Below are 22,378 nucleotides of genomic sequence, written 5' to 3' on the forward strand. Positions count from 1 at the left end.
CTTCATCTGTTGGGAGGATCCATTGCTTTTGTCCTTGTTTTTGTTTATATGCTGTATTACATTTATGGATTTGCATATCTCGAACCATCCTTGCATCCCTGGAATGAAACTGGTGTATGATCTTTTTGACATGTTGTTGAAATCTGTTTAGCAATATTTTCTTGAGAATTTTTGCATCTATTCTTTAAAGATATTGGTCTCTAATTCTCTTTTCTAGTTGGTTATTTGTTGGATTTTAGAATGAGTGTAATGCAGGATTCATAAAATGACTTTGGTAGTGTTTGTTCCCATTCTATTTCCTGGAAAAGTATGAGGAGTATTAGTGTTAATTCTTCTTTAAAGGTTTGGTCAAATTTGCCTGTAAATCCTTCGAGTCCTAGGCTCTTCTTTCACTTTCATTAGGTTTTTAATATCTCCTTTGTTCAATTTTCTTTTTGTTTTTGTTTTGTTTTGTTTTTCTTTATTTATATATTTATATGTGTATACTTTGTTTGGGTAATTTCTCACACTTGCCCCCTGCACCTATCTCTCCCCCAACACTTCAAGGCAGAACCTGTTCTGCCCTTTTCTTCAATTTGTTGAAGAGAAGACGTAAGCAACAATATTAAATACAAAGCAATTTTGCTAATTGAGATAAGGATAGCTGTACAGGGAGATTCCTAGCATTGCTTCCATGCACAAGTGTATTACAACCCAAATTGATTCATCTCTACCTCTTCACTAGTTCTTAATCCCCTTCCCATATTGACCTCTGTCCCTTTAATGTTTCTATATTAGTTCCTCTGCAGTGGGGACATGAAACACTTTCAAGTTTTGGGTTTCTTAACTATCACCATTCCTGCCATATCTGCTCTCCCCTTAGCGTGTGACCCAAGTCCAACACCTTACTGCCTTTGCCCTAGATCTAAAGTCCCCATATGAAGGAGAACAAATGATTTTTGGTCTTCTGAGCCTGGCTAACCTCAATCAGGATGATGTTCTCCAGTTCCATCCATTTACTTGTGAATGATAAGATGTCATTCTTCTTGATGACTGAGTAAAATTCCATTGTGTATAAACACCACATTTTCTTGATCCATTCATCAATAGTGGGGCATCTTCGTTTTTTCCATAACTTGGCTATTTTGAATAATGCTGCAATAAACATGGGTGTACAGGTGCCTCTGGAATAATCTCTGTCGCATTCTTTTGGGTATATCCCCAAGAGTAGTATTGCTGGATCATATGGCAGGTCTATGTTTAGATTTTTAGGAAGCCTCCAAATTTTTTTCCAGAGTGGTTTCACCAGCTTTCATTCCTACCAGCAGTGTATGAGGGTTCCTTTTTCCCCACATCCTTGCAAACACATATTGGTGGTGTTTTTGATGATGGCTATTCTAACCGGTGTGAGGTGGAATCTTAATGTGGTTTTGATTTGCATTTCCTTTATAGCTAGAGATGGTGAGCATTTTTTCATGTGTTTTTTGACCATTTGAATTTCTTCTTTTGAGAAAGTTCTGTTTAGTTCAGTTACTCACTTCCTAATTGGTTTATTGATTTTAGGAGAGTTTAGTTTCTTAAGTTCCCTGTGTATTCTGGTTATCAACCCTTTGTCTGATGTATAGCTGAAAATATTTTCTCCCACTCTGTGGGTGCTCTCTTCAGTTTAGAGACCATTTCTTCAGTTGTGCACAAGCTTTTTAATTTTATGAAGTCCTGTTTGTCCATCCTTTCTCATACTTGCTGAGCTACTCAGGTTCCATTGAGGAAGTTCTTGCCTATACCGATTAGTTCTGGAGTGTTTCCTGCTCCTTCCTGTACTAACTTCAGAGTTTGATCCATTTTGAGTTGATACTAGTACAGGGTGATAAACATGGATCTAGTTTCAGTTTCTTGCAGATGGATAACCACTTTTCCCAGCAACATTTGTTGAAGAAACTGTCTTTTCTCCATCGTATATTTTTGGCACCTTTGTCAAAAATGAGGTGGGTGTAGTTGTGTGGATTCATATCTGGGTCTTCTATTCTGTTCCACTGGTCTTCATGTCTGTTTTTGAGACAGTACCATGCTGTTTTTATTGCTACTGCTTTGTAACATAGTTTGAAGTCAGGTATTGGGATACCTCCAGCATTGATCTTTTTGCTCGGTATTGCCTTGGCTATTTGCATTCTCTGTGTTTCCAAATGAACTTTAGGGTAGATTTTTCAATCTCTATGATGGATGTCATTGGGATTTTGATGGGAATTGCATTACACATGTAGATTGCTTTTGGTAGTATAGCCATTTTTACTATGTTGATTCTACCAATGCATGAGCATGGGATATCGTTCCATCTTCTGTAGTCTTCTCTGATCTCTTTCTGCAGGGGTTTGTAATTCTCCTTGTAGAGATCATTCACATCCTTTGTTCCTTTGTTAAGTTTACTCCTACGTATTTGATTTTTTGAGGCTATTGTGAATGAAATTGTTTCCATATACACACAGTTTTTTTGTGGTTGATGTATAGAAAATCTAATGATTTCTGTAAGTTGACTTTGTATCCTGCCACCTTGCTATAGCTGTTTATGGTGTATAGGAGTTTTTGGGTAGAGTTTCTTTGGGTCTTTAAGAGATAGGATGATATCATCTGCAAATAGGGATACTTTGACAGTTTCTTTACCTATTTGTATTCCTTTAATTTCTTCTTCTTGCCTAATTGTTCTGGCTAGAAATTCCAGTACTATGTTGAATAGGAGTGGAGATAGTGGGCACCCTTGTCTTGTTCCTGATTTTAGGGGGAATGGTTTCAGTTTTTCACCATTAAGTATGATGTTGGCTGTAGGTTTGTCAGATATAGCCTTTACAATGTTGAGGTACATTCCTTCTATTTCTAGTTTTCTAAGAGCTTTCATCATGAAGTGGTGTTGAATCTTATCAAAGGCTTTTTCTGCATCTATTGAGATGATCAAGTGGTTTTTGTCTTTGCTTCTATTAATGTGCTGTGTTACATTTTTAGATTTTCCTAAGTTGAGCCATCCCTGCATCCCTGGGATGAAGCTGACTTGGTCATGGTGAATGATCTTTCTGATGTGTTGTTGAATTCGGTTTGCCATTATTTTATTGAGGATATTTGCATTGATATTCACTAAGGAAATTGGTCTGTAGTTCTCCTTTTTGGAGGTGACTTTGTCTGGTTTGGGGATAAGAGTAAGAGTAATATTGGCTTCATAAAATGAGTTAGGCAATGTTCCTTCCCTTTCTATTTCATGGAAAAGTTTAAGGAGGGTTGGTATTAGTTCTTCTTTAAACGTTTGATAGAATTCAGCAGTGAACCCACCAGGTCCTAAACTTCCTTTTTTGGGAGGCTCTTGATTGCTGCTTCAATTTCTTTTTGTGTTATAGATCTATTCAGGTGAATAATATCCTCTTGGTTCAGTTTTGGATGGTCATAAGTGTCTAGAAATCTGTTCATTTCTTCAAAATTTTCAAAGTTATTAGAGTATAGGGCTCACAAAGTAGTCTCTGATGATTTCCTGAATTTCTGTGGTGTTTGTTGTTATCTCACCTTTTGCATTTCTGATTTTATGGATTTGGGTTTTTTCTCTCCTCATTTTAGTCAGGTTTGCCAGGGTTTTTCAAACTTATTTATTTTTTCAAATAAAATAAATTGTTTGTATGTCATACAAACAATCAATGAAACAAAAACACTGGTTCTTTGAAAAAATAATATAGGTTCTATTTCATTAATTTCAGCCTTATTTGTATTATTTCTCTTCTTCTTCTTGTTTTAGGTTTTGTTTGTTCTTGTTTTTCTAGGAGTTTGAGATTTAGCATTAGGTCATTGATTTGTGATTGTTCTGTCCCTTTAATACATGCAATCATAGCTATAAACTTTCCTCTTAGGACTGCCTTTGCTGTGTCCCATTGGTTCCAGTAGGTCATGTTTTCATTTTCATTAACTTCCAGGAAACTTTTAATTTCTTCTTTTAGTTCATCAATGACCCACTGATCATTGAGCAATGTGTTGTTCATCTTCCTATTGTTTGCATGTTTTCTACTGTTTTTTGTTGTTGTTGAGTTCTAGTTTTAATGCATTGTTATCAGATAGAATGCATGGGGTTATTTCTAGTTTCTTATCTATGCTGAAGCTTGCTTTGTGCCCTAAGATATGATCAAATTTGGAGAAAGTTCCTTGGACTGCTGAGAAGAATGTATATTGTGCAGAAGTTGGATGAAATATTCTGTAGACATCAGCTATGTCCATTTGATCAATGGTGTGATTCAGTTCTAGAATTTCTTTATTGATTTTTTGTTTGGATGACCTATCTCTTGGTGGTGGGAGGTATATATATATATATATATATATATATATATATATGTACATATATATGTACATATGTATATATGTTTGATGAATTCAAACATAAATGTTCAGAGTATGTTTGATGAATTTGGGTGCACTGACGTTGGGTGCATATGGGTTGATAATTGCTATTTCCTTTTGTGTTTTTCACCTGTTATTAGTACGGAGTGTCCTTTTTTTTTTTTGACTGGTAAATAATGGTGTACTTTATTTATTTTTTTTTAATTTTTTTTCATTTTTCTTTTATTATTCACATGCGCATACAAGGCTTGGTTCATTTCTCCCCCCTGCCCCCACCCCCTCCCTTACCACCCACTCCGTCCCCTCCCTCTCCCTCCCCAATACACAGCAGAAACTATTTTGCCCTTATTACTAATTTGGTTGTAGAGAGAGTATAAGCAATAATAGGAAGGAACAAGGGTTTTTGCTGGTTGAGATAAGGATAGCTATACAGGGCATTGACTCACATTGATTTCCTGTGCGTGGGTGTTACCTTCTAGGTTAATTCTTTTTGATCTAACCTTTTCTCTAGTTCCTGTTCCCCTTTTCCTATTGGCCTCAGTTGCTTTAAGGTATCTGCTTTAGTTTCTCTGCGTTAAGGGCAACAAATGCTAGCTAGTTTTTTAGGTGTCTTACCTATCCTCACCCCTTCCTTGTGTGCTCTCACTGTTATCATGTGCTCATAGTCCAATCCCCTTGTTGTGTTTGCCCTTGATCTAATGTCCACATATGAGGGAGAACATACGATTTTTGGTCTTTTAGGCCAGGCTAACCTCACTCAGAATGATGTTCTCCAATTCCATCCATTTACCAGTGAATGATAACATTTCGTTCTTCTTCATGGCTGCATAAAATTCCATTGTGTATAGATACCACATTTTCTTAATCCATTTGTCAGTGCTGGGGCATCTTGGCTGTTTCCATAACTTGGCTATTGTGAATAGTGCCGCAATAAACATGGATGTGCAGGTGCCTCTGGAGTAACAGTCTTTTGGGTATATCCCCAAGAGTGGTATTGCTGGATCAAATGGTAGATCGATGTCCAGCTTTTTAAGTAGCCTCCAAATTTTTTCCAGAGTGGTTGTACTAGTCTACATTCCCACCAACAGTGTAAGAGGGTTCCTTTTTCCCCACATCCTCGCCAACACCTGTTGGTGGTGGTGTTGCTGATGATGGCTATTCTAACAGGGGTGAGGTGGAATCTTAGCGTGGTTTTAATTTGCATTTCCTTTATTGCTAGAGATGGTGAGCATTTTTTCATGTGTTTTCTGGCCATTTGAATTTCTTCTTTTGAGAAAGTTCTGTTTAGTTCAGGTGCCCATTTCTTTATTGGTTCATTAGTTTTGGGAGAATTTAGTTTTTTAAGTTCCCTGTATATTATGGTTATCAGTCCTTTGTCTGATGTATAGTTGGCAAATATTTTCTCCCACTCTGTGGGTGTTCTCTTCAGTTTAGAGACCATTTCTTTTGATGAACAGAAGCTTTTTAGTTTTATGAGGTCCCATTTATCTATGCTATCTCTTAGTTGCTGTGCTGCTGGGGTTTCATTGAGAAAGTTCTTACCTATACCTACTAACTCCAGAGTATTTCCTACTCTTTCTTGTATCAACTTAAGAGTTTGTGGTCTGATATTAAGATCCTTGATCCATTTTGAGTTAATCTTGGTATAGGGTGATATACATGGATCTAGTTTCAGTTTTTTGCAGACTGCTAACCAGTTTTCCCAGCAGTTTTTGTTGAAGAGGCTGCTATTTCTCCATCATATAATTTTAGCTCCTTTGTCAAAGATAAGTTGCTTATAGTTGTGTGGCTTCATATCTGGGTCCTCTATTCTGTTCCACTGGTCTTCCTGTCTGTTTTTGTGCCAGTACCATGCAGTTTTTATTGTTATTGCTTTGTAATATAGTTTGAAGTCAGGTATTGTGATACCTCCTGCATTGTTCTTTTGACTGAGTATTGCCTTGGCTATTCGTGGCCTCTTGTGTTTCCATATAAATTTCACAGTAGATTTTTCAATCTCTTTAATGAATGTCATTGGAATTTTGATGGGAATTGCATTAAACATGTAGATTACTTTGGGGAGTATCGACATTTTTACTATGTTGATTCTACCAATCCGTGAGCATGGGCGATCTCTCCACTTTCTATAGTCTTCCTCAATCTCTTTCTTCAGAAGTGTATAGTTTTCCTTGTAGAGGTCATTCACATCTTTTGTTAGGTTTACACCTAGGTATTTGATTTTGTTTGAGGCTATTGTAAATGGAATTGTTTTCATACATTCTTTTTCTGTTTGCTCATTGTTAGTGTATAGAAATGCTAATGATTTTTCTATGTTGATTTTATATCCTGCTACCTTGCTATAGCTATTGATGATGTCTAGAAGCTTCTGAGTAGAGTTTTTTGGGTCTTTAAGGTATAGGATCATGTCGTCTGCAAATAGGGATATTTTGACAGTTTCTTTACCTATTTGTATTCCTTTTATTCCTTCTTCTTGCCTAATTGCTCTGGCTAGGAATTCCAGTACTATGTTGAATAGGAGTGGAGATAGTGGGCATCCTTGTCTGGTTCCTGATTTTAGAGGGAATGGTTTCAGTTTTTCTCCATTAAGTATAATGCTAGCTGTAGGTTTGTCATATATAGCTTTTATAATGTTGAGGAACTTTCCTTCTATTCCTAGTTTTCTTAGAGCTTTTATCATGAAATGATGTTGTATCTTATCAAAGGCTTTTTCTGCATCTATTGAGATGATCGAGTGGTTTTTGTCTTTGCTTCTGTTAATGTGGTTTATTATGTTTATTGATTTTCGTATGTTGAACCACCCCTGCATCCCTGGGATGAAGCCTACTTGGTCGTGGTGAATAATCTTTTTGATGTGTTGCTGAATTCGGTTTGCCATTATTTTGTTGAGGATTTTTGCATCAATGTTCATTAAGGAGATTGGCCTATAGTTCTCCTTTTTGGAGGTGTCTTTGCCTGCTTTTGGGATAAGTGTAATACTGGCTTCATAAAATGTGTTTGGCAGTTTTCCTTCCCTTTCTATTTCATGGAACAGTTTAAGGAGGGTTGGTATCAGTTCTTCTTTAAAGGTCTGATAGAATTCAGCAGAGAATCCATCAGGTCCTGGACTTTTCTTTTTGGGGAGACTCTTGATTGCTGCTTCAATTTCATTTTGTGTTATAGGTCTATTCAGGTGATTAATTTCCTCATGGTTCAGTTTTGGATGATCATATGTATCTAGAAATCTGTCCATTTCTTTTAGATTTTCAAATTTATTTGAATATAGGTTCTCAAAGTAGTCTCTGATGATTTCCTGGACTTCCATGGTGTTTATTGTTATCTCCCCTTTTGCATTCCTAATTCTACTAATTTGGGTTTTTTTCTCTCCTCGTTTTAGTCAGGTTTGCCAGGGGTCTATCGATCTTGTTTTTTTTTTTCAAAGAACCAACTTTTTGTTTCATTAATTCTTTGTATGGTTTTTTTGGTTTCTATTTCGTTGATTTCAGCTCTTATTTTTATTATTTCTCTCCTTCTATTTGTTTTGGGATTTGCTTGTTCTTGTTTTTCTAGGAGTTTGAGATGTATCATTAGGTCATTGATTTGGGATCTTTCAATCTTTTTAATATATGTACTCATGGCTATAAACTTTCCTCTCAAGACCGCCTTAGCTGTGTCCCATATGTTCCGGTAGGTTGTGTTTTCATTTTCATTGACTTCCAGGAACTTTTTAATTTCCTCTTTTATTGCATCAATGACTCATTCTTCATTAAGTAATGAGTTATTTAGTTTCCAGCTGTTTGCATGTTTTTTGTCTTTACTTTTGTTGTTCAGTTCTACTTTTACTGCATTGTGGTCAGATAGTATGCACGGTATTATTTCTGTTTTCTTATATTTGCTGAGGCTTGCTTTGTGCCCTAGGATATGATCTATTTTGGAGAAGGTTCCATGGGCTGCTGAGAAGAATGTACATTGTGTAGAGATTGGATGAAATGTTCTGTAGACATCTACTAGGTCCATTTGATCTATTGCATATTTGAGATCTTGGATTTCTTTATTGAGTTTTTGTTTGGATGACCTATCTATTGATGATAATGAGGTGTTAAAGTCTCCCACAACCACTGTGTTGGCGTTTATATATGCTTTTAAGCCTTTCAGGGTAGGTTTGATGAAATTGGGTGCGTTGACATTGGGTGCGTACAGATTGATGATTATTGTTTCCTTTTGGTCTATTTCCCCTTTTATTAGTATGGAATGTCCTTCTTTATCTCGTTTGATCAATGTAGGTTTGAAGTTTACTTTGTCAGAGATAAGTATTGCTACTCCTGCTTGTTTTCGGGGGCCATTGGCTTGGTAAATCTTCTTCCAGCCTTTCATCCTAAGCATATGCTTATTTCTGTCGGTGAGATGAGTCTCCTGTAAGCAACAAATTGTTGGATCTTCTTTTTTAATCCATTTTGTCAAACGGTGTCTTTTGATGGGTGAATTAAGTCCATTAACATTAAGCATTAGTACTGATAGGTATGTGGTGATTCCTGCCATTTAGTTGTCTTAGTTGTTTGAAGGTTTGATTGTGTGTACTTAAGTTGATGTTACTCTCTACTGTCTTGCTTTTTCTTATCCTGTGATTTGGTGCTGCCTGCCTTTTCATGGTTAAGTTGGGTGTCACTTTCTGTGTGCAGGATCCCTTGCAGAATCTTTTGTTATGGTGACTTTGTGGTCACATATTGTTTTAGTTTCTGCTTATCATGGAAGACTTTTATTGCTCCATCTATTTTGAATGATAGCTTTGCTGGGTAGACTATCCTGGGGTTGAAGTTATTTTCATTCAGTGCCCGGAAGATCTCACCCCACGCTCTTCTTGCTTTTAATGTTTCTGTTGAGAAGTCTGCTGTGATTTTGATGGGTTTACCTTTGTATGTTACTTGTTTTTTCTCTCTTACAGCCTTCAATATTCTTTCCTTAGTTTCTGAACTTGTTGTTTTAATGATGCTATGTCGTGGAGTAGTTCTATTTTGATCTGGTCTGTTTGGTGTCCTGGAGGCCTCTTGCATTTGTATGGGAATATCTTTCTCTAGATTTGGGAAATTTTCCGTTATTATTTTGTTGACTATATTACGCATTCCCTTCGCTTGCATGTCTTCTCCTTCTTCGATGCCCATGATTCTCAAGTTTGGTCTTTTGATGGAGTCAGTGAGTTCTTGCATTTTCTTTTCACAGGTCTTGAGTTGTTTAATTAATAGTTCTTCAGTTTTTCCTATCATTACCATTTCATCTTCAAGTTCTGAGATTCTGTCTTCTGTTTGTTCTATTCTGCTGGATTGGCCTTCCGTTTTGTTTTGCAGTTCTGTTTCGTTCTTTTTTCTGAGGTTTTCCATATCCTGGCAGTTTTCTTCTTTTTTTTTTTTTTTTTCATTTTTCTTTTATTATTCATATGTGCATACAAGGCTTGGTTCATTTCTCCCCCCTGCCCCCACCCCCTCCCTTACCACCCACTCCACCCCCTCCCGCTCCCCCCCTCAATACCCAGCAGAAACTATTTTGCCCTTATCTCTAATTTTGTTGTAGAGAGAGTATAAGCAATAATTAGAAGGAACAAGGGGTTTTGCTGGTTGAGATAAGGATAGCTATACAGGGCATTGACTCACATTGATTTCCTGTGCATGGGTGTTACCTTCTAGGTTAATTCTTTTTGATCTAACCTTTTCTCTAGTTCCTGGTCCCCTTTTCCTATTGGCCTCAGTTGCTTTAAGGTATTGTTGTCTATTTTTGTCCTGAGTTCATTTATCCATTTATTCATTGTGTTCTCTCTTTCTTTTGGTGTTTATACAGTGCTTCTATGGTTTCCTTTATTTCTTCTTTTGCTTTTTCAAATTCTCTATTTTTATTGTCTTGGAATTTCTTGAGTGTCTCCTGTACATTTTGGTTGACCCTATCCAGTATCATCTCTATAAAATTCTCATTGAGTACTTGTAGTATGTCTTCTTTTAGATTATTCTTGTGTGCTTCATTGGGTCCTTTGGCATAGTTTATCTTCATTTTGTTGGAGTCTGGATCTGAGTTTCTGTTCTCTTCATTCCCCTCTGGTTCCTGTACTAATTTTTTGCTGTGGGGAAACTGGTTTCCCTGTTTTTTCTGTCTTCCCGTCATTGTCCTTGGTGTTGTTACTGTCCCTGTACTGTGTGTAATTAAGTATTTTCTAGCTTGTAATAATAACAATGGTAATATTTATAATGGAAGAGTGAGCTGAGATGGAAAGCAAGAAGTTAAAGAAAAGGGGAAAACAAATATACAGACAAGAGGGAGAAAGCAGAACAAGGTATCAGACAAGAGAGTTCAAAGCTATAAACAGGGAGTGTTAGTGTACTAATCGACAGTAAGCTGAACAGACATTAGAGAGACAAAGAGAGGATTGAAAATCAAAGATAAAAAAATAAAAAATAAGTAAATGAAAGTAATATCTATATATAAAAATGAATTAAAATAAAATGGAAAATAGAAAATTAAAAAAAAAACAGAAAACCAAAAAACTTCCAAGTTTATATGCAATGCAGTTTCAGTCTTAATAATTTGGGTGTCTGTCTCAATCTCCAGTCCTGGAGTTGGTGCCTCAGATGTTGTTCTGTAGTTGTCACATCAAAGGGGATGCATAAAGTAGAACAAAACTACACACTCACACACACACACACACACAAAGCCCCACCAAGTGTCCCCAGTTCAAATGCAATACAGTTTCAGTAAGTTTTTCGGCTTGCAGGTGTAATTCGGTTGTTCTCTCATCAAAGGTAGGGAGAAAAAGAAAAAAAAGTGTCTGGAGACAGTTCTGAGAGTGGTATCTGCAACTGTGGCTTGCCTGCCTGCTGCTCTCAGCCTGTAGCTGGCAGCGTTATTTATGCAGATCTCTGGGGTGAGCTTAGCACTCACCTGGTCCCACAGGCTTTGTTTGCTCAGAGTTCTCCTGTGCGGGAGCCTCTCCTACAGGCTTTCCCCTTTCCAAGCACTGGGAAAGGTGACACTGCCCCTGCGTTGTCAGGCCTGCGTGTTTATTTACAGTTCATGTGGGAGGTGGGTCTTCCCCCCTCTCCTCTGAAGTTTTCCTCCCACTGCCACTTTCAGAAGCTTTCCTGCTCCTGCTTACTGGGCGGTGCTGCTGCTCCTGCCGGCTGCCATGTTTGTTTACAGTTCACGTGGGAAGTGGGTCTTCCCTCCTCTCACAAGCTTCCCCGCTCCTGGTTGCTGGGCGTGCGCCCCGCTCCCGCCAGAGGCTCTCTGGCCTGCCTGGCTTGTTTATTTACAAACCTGGGTAGGATTCCCTTCCCCCAATCTTCAGCACTCAGGGCGCCCCACCCTCTTTCCAGCATGTCTTAACTGTTCTTATTGCTTATTACTCAGTTTCTTTTTTTTTTTCCGGGGTGGAGGTCAGTCTGTCCAGGGGGCTATGCTGCTCTGGCCCAGGCTTGTCTGTGGGGCTACTGCAGTACCGCAAAGCTCACCTGGTCCGCGTCTTCCCAAGCCGTATGGGCGCCGGCCACTGGCGGCCCCGGGGGCCCTCCTCGTTTCTCCATTTAACATGAAGTGGAGATTCTCTGCACCGGCTTATTTTCTTCTAGAAGGTAGCCCAGCTCCCGAGATGAACCTGTGGTGGAAGTCCATCTAGTATAGCTATTTTTACTACGCTGTTTCTACTAATCCATGCACACGGGAGATATTTCCATTTTCTGTTGTCTTCCTCAATCTCTTTTTTCAGAGGTTTGTAGTTATCCTTGTAGAGGTCATTCACATCCTTTGTTAAGTTTACTCCTAGGTATTTGATTTTTTTTTGAGGCTATTGTAAATGGAATTGTTTACATATATTCTTTCTCAATTTGTTCATTGTTGTTGTATAGAAGAGATAATGATTTTTGTAAGTTGATTTTGCATTCTGCCACCTTGCTGAAGCTGTTTATGTTGTCTAGGAGTTTTGGGGTTGAATTTTTTGGATCTTTAAGATAGAACATCATGTCATCTGCAAATAGGGATATTTTGACAGTTTCATTACCTATTTATATTCCTTTTATTTCTTCTTCTTGCCTAATTGCTCTGGGGGTGACCAGGAAGTGGTGAATAGGTCAAGTAGAGATTAATCAATTTGGGTTGTGTTAGACTTGTTCATGGAAGCAATGCCAGGAATCTCTCTGCATAGCTATCCTTATCTCAACTAGCAAAATTGCTATATTTTTCTTACTATTGCTTATATCTACTCTTCAACAAAATTGGAGAAAAGGGCAGATCAGGTTTTGCCTGGAAGCAAGGGATGTGGGGGAAAGAGTGAGGGGTGGAGGCAGGGGGGAGAAATGGCCCAAACAATGTATGCACATAGGAATAAATGAATAAAGAAAAAATGGTAGTTATTTTGTGAGTACAAATACCTAGAGACCTTGAGTTTTAAGTGCTGACAAAACACAGAGTGGCAGGAAAGTGTACCAGTAACCATGAGGTACAAGCCTGTTTTCCAAATTTTTACCAAGACTAGTGATTTATCTTTTAAATTTTGCTAACCTGACAGATAGAAAATACAAATGCCTTAATGGTAAAACAAAATGTGTTAAGATTTAGCATTGAGCCAGAAATGAAAGCTTTGACATAATAACCTTCAGCTCCTAACAGAACAACTTAGAATTTAATCATTTTCTTGGATAACTTGCATCAGTGGGGTGGTTGCTAAGGACAATCACTGTGAAAGGAATCTAATTTATTCCAAGCTGGGTTGCTCCTTATGAATGTAACTATCACTTATGCTGTTATCATGAAAAAATGTTTTTTAAAAAAAGAGAATTTAAAGACACATCAGAGAGACATTATTTACAATAACAGAGAATTTGATAGTATTCCTTGTTAGACAGCTATTTGAATTGTTCTGTGATTATTAGGGTTTGGAGTTTGGCTAACAAAATGTATGAAAAATTATCTCCTACAGGCATTAAAGAGGACTTCCTGGAAGAAGGAATGTTGCCAAGTGGGTGCTGGAGGAACTGGGAAGAATTAGTGACAGTGGCACCAGAAGCCAGGTGAAGACTGTAGAGAAGACCTGAGCTGAAACTTCCAAGTATGAGAGAGGGGAAAGTGAGTACCATTTGGAAGCATGTCAGTGAAGAGAAAGTAGTTTGGCTCATGGGTGAGGAGCAGATGGGGAAGAGTAACGTGCTTAGCGATTACTTTTGGGAGGAGTTTGATCCTTGTCAATTTGGGAGACAAGCTATGGTTATATATTTGGATGCTCTGAAAACACAAATTGTATAACTTTACAATCAAACATACCCTGAAAGACCTAAAAGCACATATAAACGCCAACACAGTGGTTGTGGGAGACTTTAACACCTCATTATCATCAATAGATAGGTCATCCAAACAAAAAATCAATAAAGAAATCCAATATCTCAAATATGCAATACATCAAATGGACCTAGTTAATGTCTACAGAACATTTCATCCAACCTCTACACAATATACATTCTTCTCAGAAGCCCATGAAACCTTTTCCAAAATAGATCAATTCTTAGGGCACAAAGCAAGTCTCAGCAAATATAAGAAAATAGAAATTATACCATGCATACTATTTGATCACAATGCAGTAAAAGTAGAACTCAACAACAAAAGTAAAGACAAAAAGCATGCAAACAGCTGGAAACTAAATGACTCATTACTTAATAAAGAATGGATCATCGATGAAATAAAAGAGGAAATTAAAAAGTTCCTGGAAGTCAGTGAAAATAAAAATACAAACTACCGGAACCTATGGGACACAGCTAAGGCAGTCCTGAGAGAAAGAAAGAAACTGTCAAAATATCCCTATTTGCAGACGACATGATCCTATACCTTAAACACCCAAAAACCTTACTCAGAAGCTTCTAGACATCATCAATAGCTATAGCAAGGTAGCAGGATATAAAATCAACATAGAAAAATCATTAGCATTTCTATACACTAACAATGAGCAAACAGAAAAAGAATGTATGAAAACAATTCCATTTACAATAGCCTCAAAAAAAAATCAAATACCTAGGTGCAAACCTAACAAAAGATGTGAATGACCTCTACAAGGAAAACTTCTGAAGAAAGAGATTGAGGAAGACTATAGAAAGTGGAGAGATCTCCCATGCTTATGGATTGGTAGAATCAACATAGTAAAAATGTCGATACTCCCCAAAGTAATCTACATGTTTAATGCAATTCCCATCAAAATTCCCATGACATTCATTAAAAAGATTGAAAAATCTACCATTAAATTTATATGGAAACACAAGAGGCCACGAATAGCCAAGGCAATACTCAGTCCAAAGAACAATGCTGGAGGTATCACGATACCTGATTTCAAACTATATTACAAAGCAATAACAATAAAAACAGCATGGTACTGGCACAAAAACAGACATGAAGACCAGTGGAACAGAATAGAGGACCCAGATATACATCACACAAAGGACTGATAACCAGAATATATAGGGAACTTAAAAAACTAAATTTTCCCAAAACTAATGAACCAATAAAGAAATGGGCACCTGAACTAAACAGAACTTTCTCAAAAGAAGAAATTCAAAAGGCCAAAAAACACATGAAAAAATGCTCACCATCTCTAGCAATAAAGGAAATGCAAATTAAAACCACGCTAAGATTCCACCTCACCCCTGTTAGAATAGCCATCATCAGCAACACCACCAACAACAGGTGTTGGCGAGGATGCGGGGAAAAAGGAACCCTCTTACACTGTTGGTGGGAATGTAGACTAGTACAACCACTCTGGAAAAAAATTTGGAGGCTACTTAAAAAGCTGGACATCGATCTACCATTTGATCCAGCAATACCACTCTTGGGGATATACCCAAAAGACTGTTACTCCAGAGGCACCTGCACATCCATGTTTATTGCGGCACTATTCACAATAGCCAAGTTATGGAAACAGCCAAGATGCCCCACCACCAAAGAATGGATTAAGAAAATGTGGTATCTATACACAATGGAATTTTATGCAGCCATGAAGAAGAACGAAATGTTATCATTTGCTGGTAAATGGATGGAATTGGAGAACATTATTTTGAGTGAGGTTAGCCTGGCCCAAAAGACCAAAAATCGTATGTTCTCCCTCATATGTGGACATTAGATCAAGGGCAAACACAAGAAGGGGATTGGACTTTGAGCACATGATAAAAGCGAGAGCACACAAGGGAGGGGTGAGGATAGGTAAGACACCTAAAAAATTAGCTAGCATTTGTTGCCCTTAACGCAGAGAAACTAAAGCAGATACCTTAAAAGCAACTGAGGCCAATAGGAAAATGTGACCAGGAACTAGAGAAAAGGTTAGATCAAAAAGAATTAATACAAGGCTTAGGTCATTTCTCACCCCTAAAAAAAAAAGAAAGAAAGAAAAAAAAAGAATTAACCTAGAAGGTAACACACACGCACAGAAAATTAATGTGAGTCAACTCCCTGTATAGCTATCCTTATCTCAACCAGCAAAAACCCTTGTTTCTTCCTATTATAGCTTATACTTTCTCTACAACAAAATTAGAAATAAGGGCAAAATAGTATTTGATGGGTATTGAGGGGGTGGGGAGGAGAGGGAGCAGGCGGAGTGGGTGGTAAGGAAGCAGGTGGGGGCAAGGGGGAGAAATGACCCAAGCCTTGTATGCACATATGAATAATAATATAAAAAAATATAAAAAGAAAAAAAATAATTTTTTTTAATTTACCTCATGGTGATATTTTGACTGCAGCAGATAAATATTTTGGTGAACTTCCCTCTTTGCCAAACATACAAGTTCCAGTTCGGTATAAATCTTCTAAGTCTTGGTTGCCTGGGGTCTTACTTAAAATGGGCCAGGGTTATGCTTGTGTTTCTACAGATGTCCATGGATCCCCTGGAACATTATGGGCTCCTCTTTGGAGCATCAGACCCAGGAAAACCAATGAACATGTCCAACAAAATGATGACCAGCTCTCAGAGGGAGACTCCTGAAGATGAACAAATGGAACAGGCCACATACAAGATGCATGCTCTTACTTTTCAGAAGAAACGTTCTCATAGCTCTTGGAACTTTTAGTTTTAATTTTACTCTAAAAAGTGTTGATTGCTTTGATTGTAGATTATACACCTGTGCTAACAATTCTTTGTCTATTAATTGGCTCTCTCAAGCATTGTTTATATTAAGGGCAAGAAAAGATGTTTGGTTGCCTATAAACTTAACAAGAGAATGGCAACACTCTCCCTTAGAAGGTTTAATGACTAAAGTAGTGTCTGAATTATTGACATGATCAAAAAGATTTATCAAATGGGTTATTCTTGCTGTAGTTGGTCTTGTCATTTTTTGTATAAGATACTCCTGTCTCCAACGACAATTAAAATCTTGCAAAACTTCTGAAGCTGCGGTCATGCTGGGATTGCTACATTTAAAAAATAAAAAAGGGGGAATTGTCAGAGCCAGCAGTGGGACCTTGCCTGTGTGAGTTAATATCTGGCCTTGTGAAAAAGCTCCAAGGAACTGAGGCAAAAGTCTCAGACCAGGCTGTGCCTGTGTGACATGGTATTTGGCCTTGTGAGAAAGCTCCAAGGAACTGGGGCAAAAGTCTCAGACCAGACCTTGCCTGTATGAGTTGGTATCTGGCCTTTTGAGAAAGCCAGATGTCCAGAAAAACAGTATTCAAGGTTCCCAGATGGCTTCATGTCCTTCAGATGTAAATAAGAAAGCTATGTTGACCGTGTGCTTCTCCTGCTTCTCTGTTCCTGTTTTAAAGGAGACATAACAAAGAGTTAATTTTAACTGTGCTTCCCTGTACTGATGTAACCTTGACATGTAAAACTTGGCATGCTTTTTCTGACCACGTGCTCTCTGTGGAAAAAGAGTTTATAAAAAGCAGTAGTATGCTTCATTAAAGTGGCTATTGAGCAGGACTCAGTAGTCCCCTCATCTTTTATGGCTTCGGTCACCCAGGTCCAACCAATAAACGGCATACAGGTGGCCTCAGTATTTTTCATTCTCTAACATTTTCTTTCCCTCTACCACCTCCTGCAGTCCTCTCAGACAGACTCACTAATACAGTTTTGTTCTCTCTCTCACTATGAATGTGTGTGTGTGTGTGTGTGTGTGTGTGTGTTTGTGTGTGTATGATCACATATATATGTATGTGTACATTTAGCTTATAGTTCTAGCTTCCACATATGAGGGAAAATATGTGACCTTTGAGTTTTTGAGCCTGGCTTATTTCACTTAACATGTTCTCCAGTTCCATTCATTTACCTGCAAAGAACATATTTTCATTCTTTGTGGCTGAATAAAACTCCATTGTGTATATATACCATATTTTCTTTATCCATTCATCAGTTCTGGGCTGCTTCAAAGTTTAGCTATTGTGAATAGCACTGCAAAAAACATGCTTGTGCAAGTGGCTTTATGTTATCCTGAAAGACATTTCTTCAGATATATGTCCAGGAATGGTGTCACAGGATCAGGTGGCAGTTCTATTTTCAGTTTTTTGAGGAGCCTCCATATTGCTTTCCCATAGTGATTGCAGTAATTTACATTCCCACTAACAGTGCTCCTTTTCCCCACATCCTCACCAGCATTTGTTGGTGTTTGTGCTATTGATGGTAGCCACTCTGACTGGGTGAGGAGGAGTCTCAATGTTGTTTTGATTTGCATTTCCTTTGTGGCCAAAGGTGATGTTTCCTCCAGCCCTCGTTGCTCTTGTTATTTTTGAGATAGTGTCCAGGCCGGCCTGGATCTCAATCCTCCCAATCTCAGATGACCACTCCCAGCTATTGGTTGAGATGGGATCTTGAGACCTTTTTGCTTGGGCTGGCCTCAAACCTTCATCTCAGTCTCCCAAGTAGCTAAGATTACAGGCATGAGCCCTCAGTGCCTGACTTCTTCTTCCATTATTTAATAATGCCTTTATTTTGGAATAATTTTTTGATTTACAAAAATACTACAAAGTTGGTACAGAGAGTTCCCTTAAATCTTTTATCTAATTTTAGTTTCCTTTAATGTTACCATTTTACATTTCCATACTATACTTTTCAATATTACAATTAACTAAATATAGACTTTATTCAGGTTTCACCAACTTTTCCAGTGATATTTTTTTTCTGTTCCTGAATTCAATCCTTGATACCAAATGCATTCTAGTATCCTCTGGTTTCTGACAGTGTCTCTATATTACTGAGTTTTTCATGGCTGTGATAGTTTTGAAGGGTATTAATCAGGTACTTTGTACAATGTCCCTCAATTTGAATTTATCTGAAGTTATTCCTTATCATTAGATTTGGGTCCTGGGTTTTGGGGAGGAATATCCAAGAGAAGATATGTCCCTATCACTTCACTGGTGATGTAAACTTGCTCAGTTGGTTTACTATATGATCTTAGTAAAAGATAAGTGACTTCTCAAATACTGCATATGTCATCTGCCTTTTCCCCCAAGTTACCGATGGACTTGATCACAGTTCAAAATAATGTGTACATATTACCACTCAGACACTTCTGGAGGTACAATCAAAGCCTTATTTCAACTCCATCCCACCCTGGGTGGGCTGTAGAGGCAAGCCATGTATATGACTGTTCCTAGTTCTCTTCTCTTGCTCCTTCTTTCACTCAGTTATTTTTGGCTTCCATCCAGATGGAATTCTTGGCCTCTCTCTTTTCAGTTTCTGAGTCTCATGTCTTTAGAACTGGTGTTTGCATTCAATTCTCTATCTATGGACTCTTAGTTTTCCCCAGAAGTTCTCACTGATGTGTTTATGGCAGAGCAATCATCTTAACCAGCTTCTTAGTGTCCCTGTTTTCACCCAGGTCCTTTGACCTTATTCTACATGAGTGAGTATTTGAATATATTGTATTGAGTCTTGGACTGTAATTATCAGCAAAGCACCATGAATTAATTAATTACTGTTCTCTTAATTAATTAATTAATTAAGGAAAATGGAAAGGAAAATTTTTCCCCATGGTATGATTTCTAAGACTAGAATTTACTCACTAATTTAGATCAGTCATTGCTGAATTATATTACTTCCCAATGTTATTGAAGAGTGATTAATAAAATGATGATCAGTGGTTCAAATGACCATCCCTCATAATTCTTTGAGAGACATAATCAGTCATTGTAGATCTTTGGGGAGAATTTGTAAGGGTGTCATTACAGTTCTGCTTTTAGTACAGAGCTGGTGAAGTGTTCACAATATGAGACAATGGCTTATGAACACATGACCCTCAAAACAGATGCTGGCCACTGAGATGGAGCAGAGCCTAAAAACCCCTGCTGTTCTAGTTGTTAACTTTTAGTAGCTGATTCATAAGGAGTTCTGGGGAAAGAACTTGGGGCAGGTGGAAGTTCAAAGGACTTGTGAAAGAGTCTATTATCTAACCAGTGTGTAAGTATTCAACAATTTCAGCAGCCAGTACTACGACACTGGAGTGTTTCCAGTGAATATTATTAGAATCTGTAGGTTGAAGTTGGAGGAAGTTGTCCAACATGTACAATTATGCAAGTAATGACCCTGAAAAACTTGGAGGTGATCTTGGCTCTCAGACTGGCAGAAAGTGGTATGAATCCACCATGGGGTGCGATACAGTATTTGTAAATAAAAATATACTAGATATAACTTAACAAGATAAGCTACATGGAAAAAGGAGTTCAAATGATATGTATAACATTCTTTTATATGTACACTCATACAAAACAATATTACATGCTTCACAATATCACACCCAGCAATAGGACATACTTTTTACAACACCAAAAATGGTTGCCTTTGACAGAAAGGGATTAAAAATGGGGGATGAATGCTAAAAGGAGTAAACAAAGATGGAGAGACAGACCCTTTTTAAACCAACGCCCATATACCATGGATGGAGAAATCTCCTGAACATCACAAAGCAAAGATTAATTAATTAATGTTTGAGACGATGGATACCCTCAGTTGGTTATTATACAATGTGTGAATGTGCCCTGTAAAAGTATTTTAATCTGTCATTTAAAAACACAGAAACAAGTCCTGTTACTTCTTAATGTTTTGAAATCAACACTTAGCATTATTTCTGCCTCCAAATGAGAGGCAAGGTAAAGTCCAATGAAATATTTCAACAACTAGATCTCTTCCTTAAATTCAACAAATACAAGTTAGGTTCCCTTGACTGCAGGACACTGTACGAGTGACTCTGAAAGACACACATGAGTTGGAAAAATCTTGTATCTTCATAATGTGTATAATTATAAAATTCATATTATAGGATTTTTTGAAATACATGTTTTCCTCTTCTAGTTTCAGTGTAGAGAAAATAGATACTTATAAAAATGTTTCATGTAATTTCTATGACTCTTGAAAAGCAACTATTATCAGATTACCTACAGAAAAATCTTCATACAACGTGCTAGGATTTAAATTGGCAAAGAAATTGTAGACACCGATTTTCTTAAAAATTCTATTGTCTCTTGCCCTCCTGTGACCCATTGTCATCATTTCCCCTAGTTGCCTGGATCACCTGAATATATATTTTAGGAGACAATTTCCTTGGTGAATTGACTGGTTTTGCAGAACCAGGTCATTATTATTTTATTTGGTCACTCTTCTCTAGTGCAGATAATCAGCTAGTGTTTTCACTTGTTGAAACATATTTTATATGTCTGTGCACTTGAGGTAACAACCTGTGACTAGCCACAAAGGAAGGATGGTGTGAAGTTCGTTCACAAGAAAAAGAAGACATTAAAACTAAAGAAGCTTCAGCAGCAATGCAGACTCAGGTGACGGTGGTTTTTGTACACATCAATTAAGCTTTGACCAGAAAGCAGGAAGAGACAGGTGGCGAGGGGGACAATGATTACAGAAGAAAAGTAAGTATGAATTGTGGATCTAGAGAAGAAGAAACATTAGTTTTTAACTAGGATTTGAGAAGGACTTTGAGATCCAAAGGTGCAGCTGAGGGCTCATACCAGTGTCCAGATTCCCGCCCTGGCTTGGTCAACACAGGACAAGGATGCAGTTTGTTAACTGTACACCAGGATCTGTAGGGAAATTTATTAGTGCTGAAAATGAAGGCAAATGTGCTTACTGTGTTTCTAGCACATTTATTGTCTACTTTTCTTAAGAAAGAAGCTGTAAACAGGAGAAAGTTCATTCTTGTGACAAGAACAGTTTTGAAAAGTAAAACTTCAATATGTGGAATCAAGATGGAGAGTGACTAAAAACTTGCTTGGAAGAAATACATCCAGGGATCTAATTTACTCCAAACTAAAATAATGTAGTGTCAGTTAAAATTGTATAATGGAAAAATGGAGAAAAAAGTAGAAAACTGAATGTGCGATGTTTAACAGCCAGCAGTTAATCTTCTGATTCCTGTTTACGTTATTAAACGCCTAATACCATTTTTCCCGGTCACTACAAAGAGAGGTTTAGTGGTAAATTGGGGTGATCAGGCAGAAGCCACAAAGATGACAGGATAGAAGACAGATCCTCTGAGGGATAGCTAAAGGAACTGACATGATCAAAACTAGAGAGAACAGAGGAGTGATTTTTATTTGTTTTTACCAAGTTCAACGATATTAAACTTCATCTGACTACTCCTTTAATCACAGAGGATGTATTAAGTGGACACTGGCTTTATTGGGAGGATGAAATATTTTCTTTTCACAAAGAAAAAACTTTGGATTATTATGATAATAAAAAGCAGGAAACCCAGGATATAAATGAATTTTCAAACCTTGTAAACTGAGGAAGAACTGACATGTCCTGATAGAAAAAGAAAACTAAGTAACTGGGTCTGAACACATTCTAAGTTGTCCCCAGCTCAGTGATTTGATTAGGTGAGGACAATGGGCATTGTTCCTTCTTTTATTTTAATTTTAATCTAACCTAAGGTGTTGCCCAATTCCACACAAATGAAGACCGGATACAGAAGCCCAAGCAGGCAGTGGTCCTAGGAGAGAGCAGGTTCTTCCCAGGAGCTGCAGGATACCTAACATGAAGCACTCAGCCCAGCACCTCCATCTGGAAGCCACTCAGAAGCAGACACTCATCACTCAAGAAGCCTAAAGACTCCAT

Source organism: Castor canadensis, chromosome 2, assembly GCF_047511655.1.
Source record: "Castor canadensis chromosome 2, mCasCan1.hap1v2, whole genome shotgun sequence".
NCBI lineage: Eukaryota > Metazoa > Chordata > Mammalia > Rodentia > Castoridae > Castor > Castor canadensis.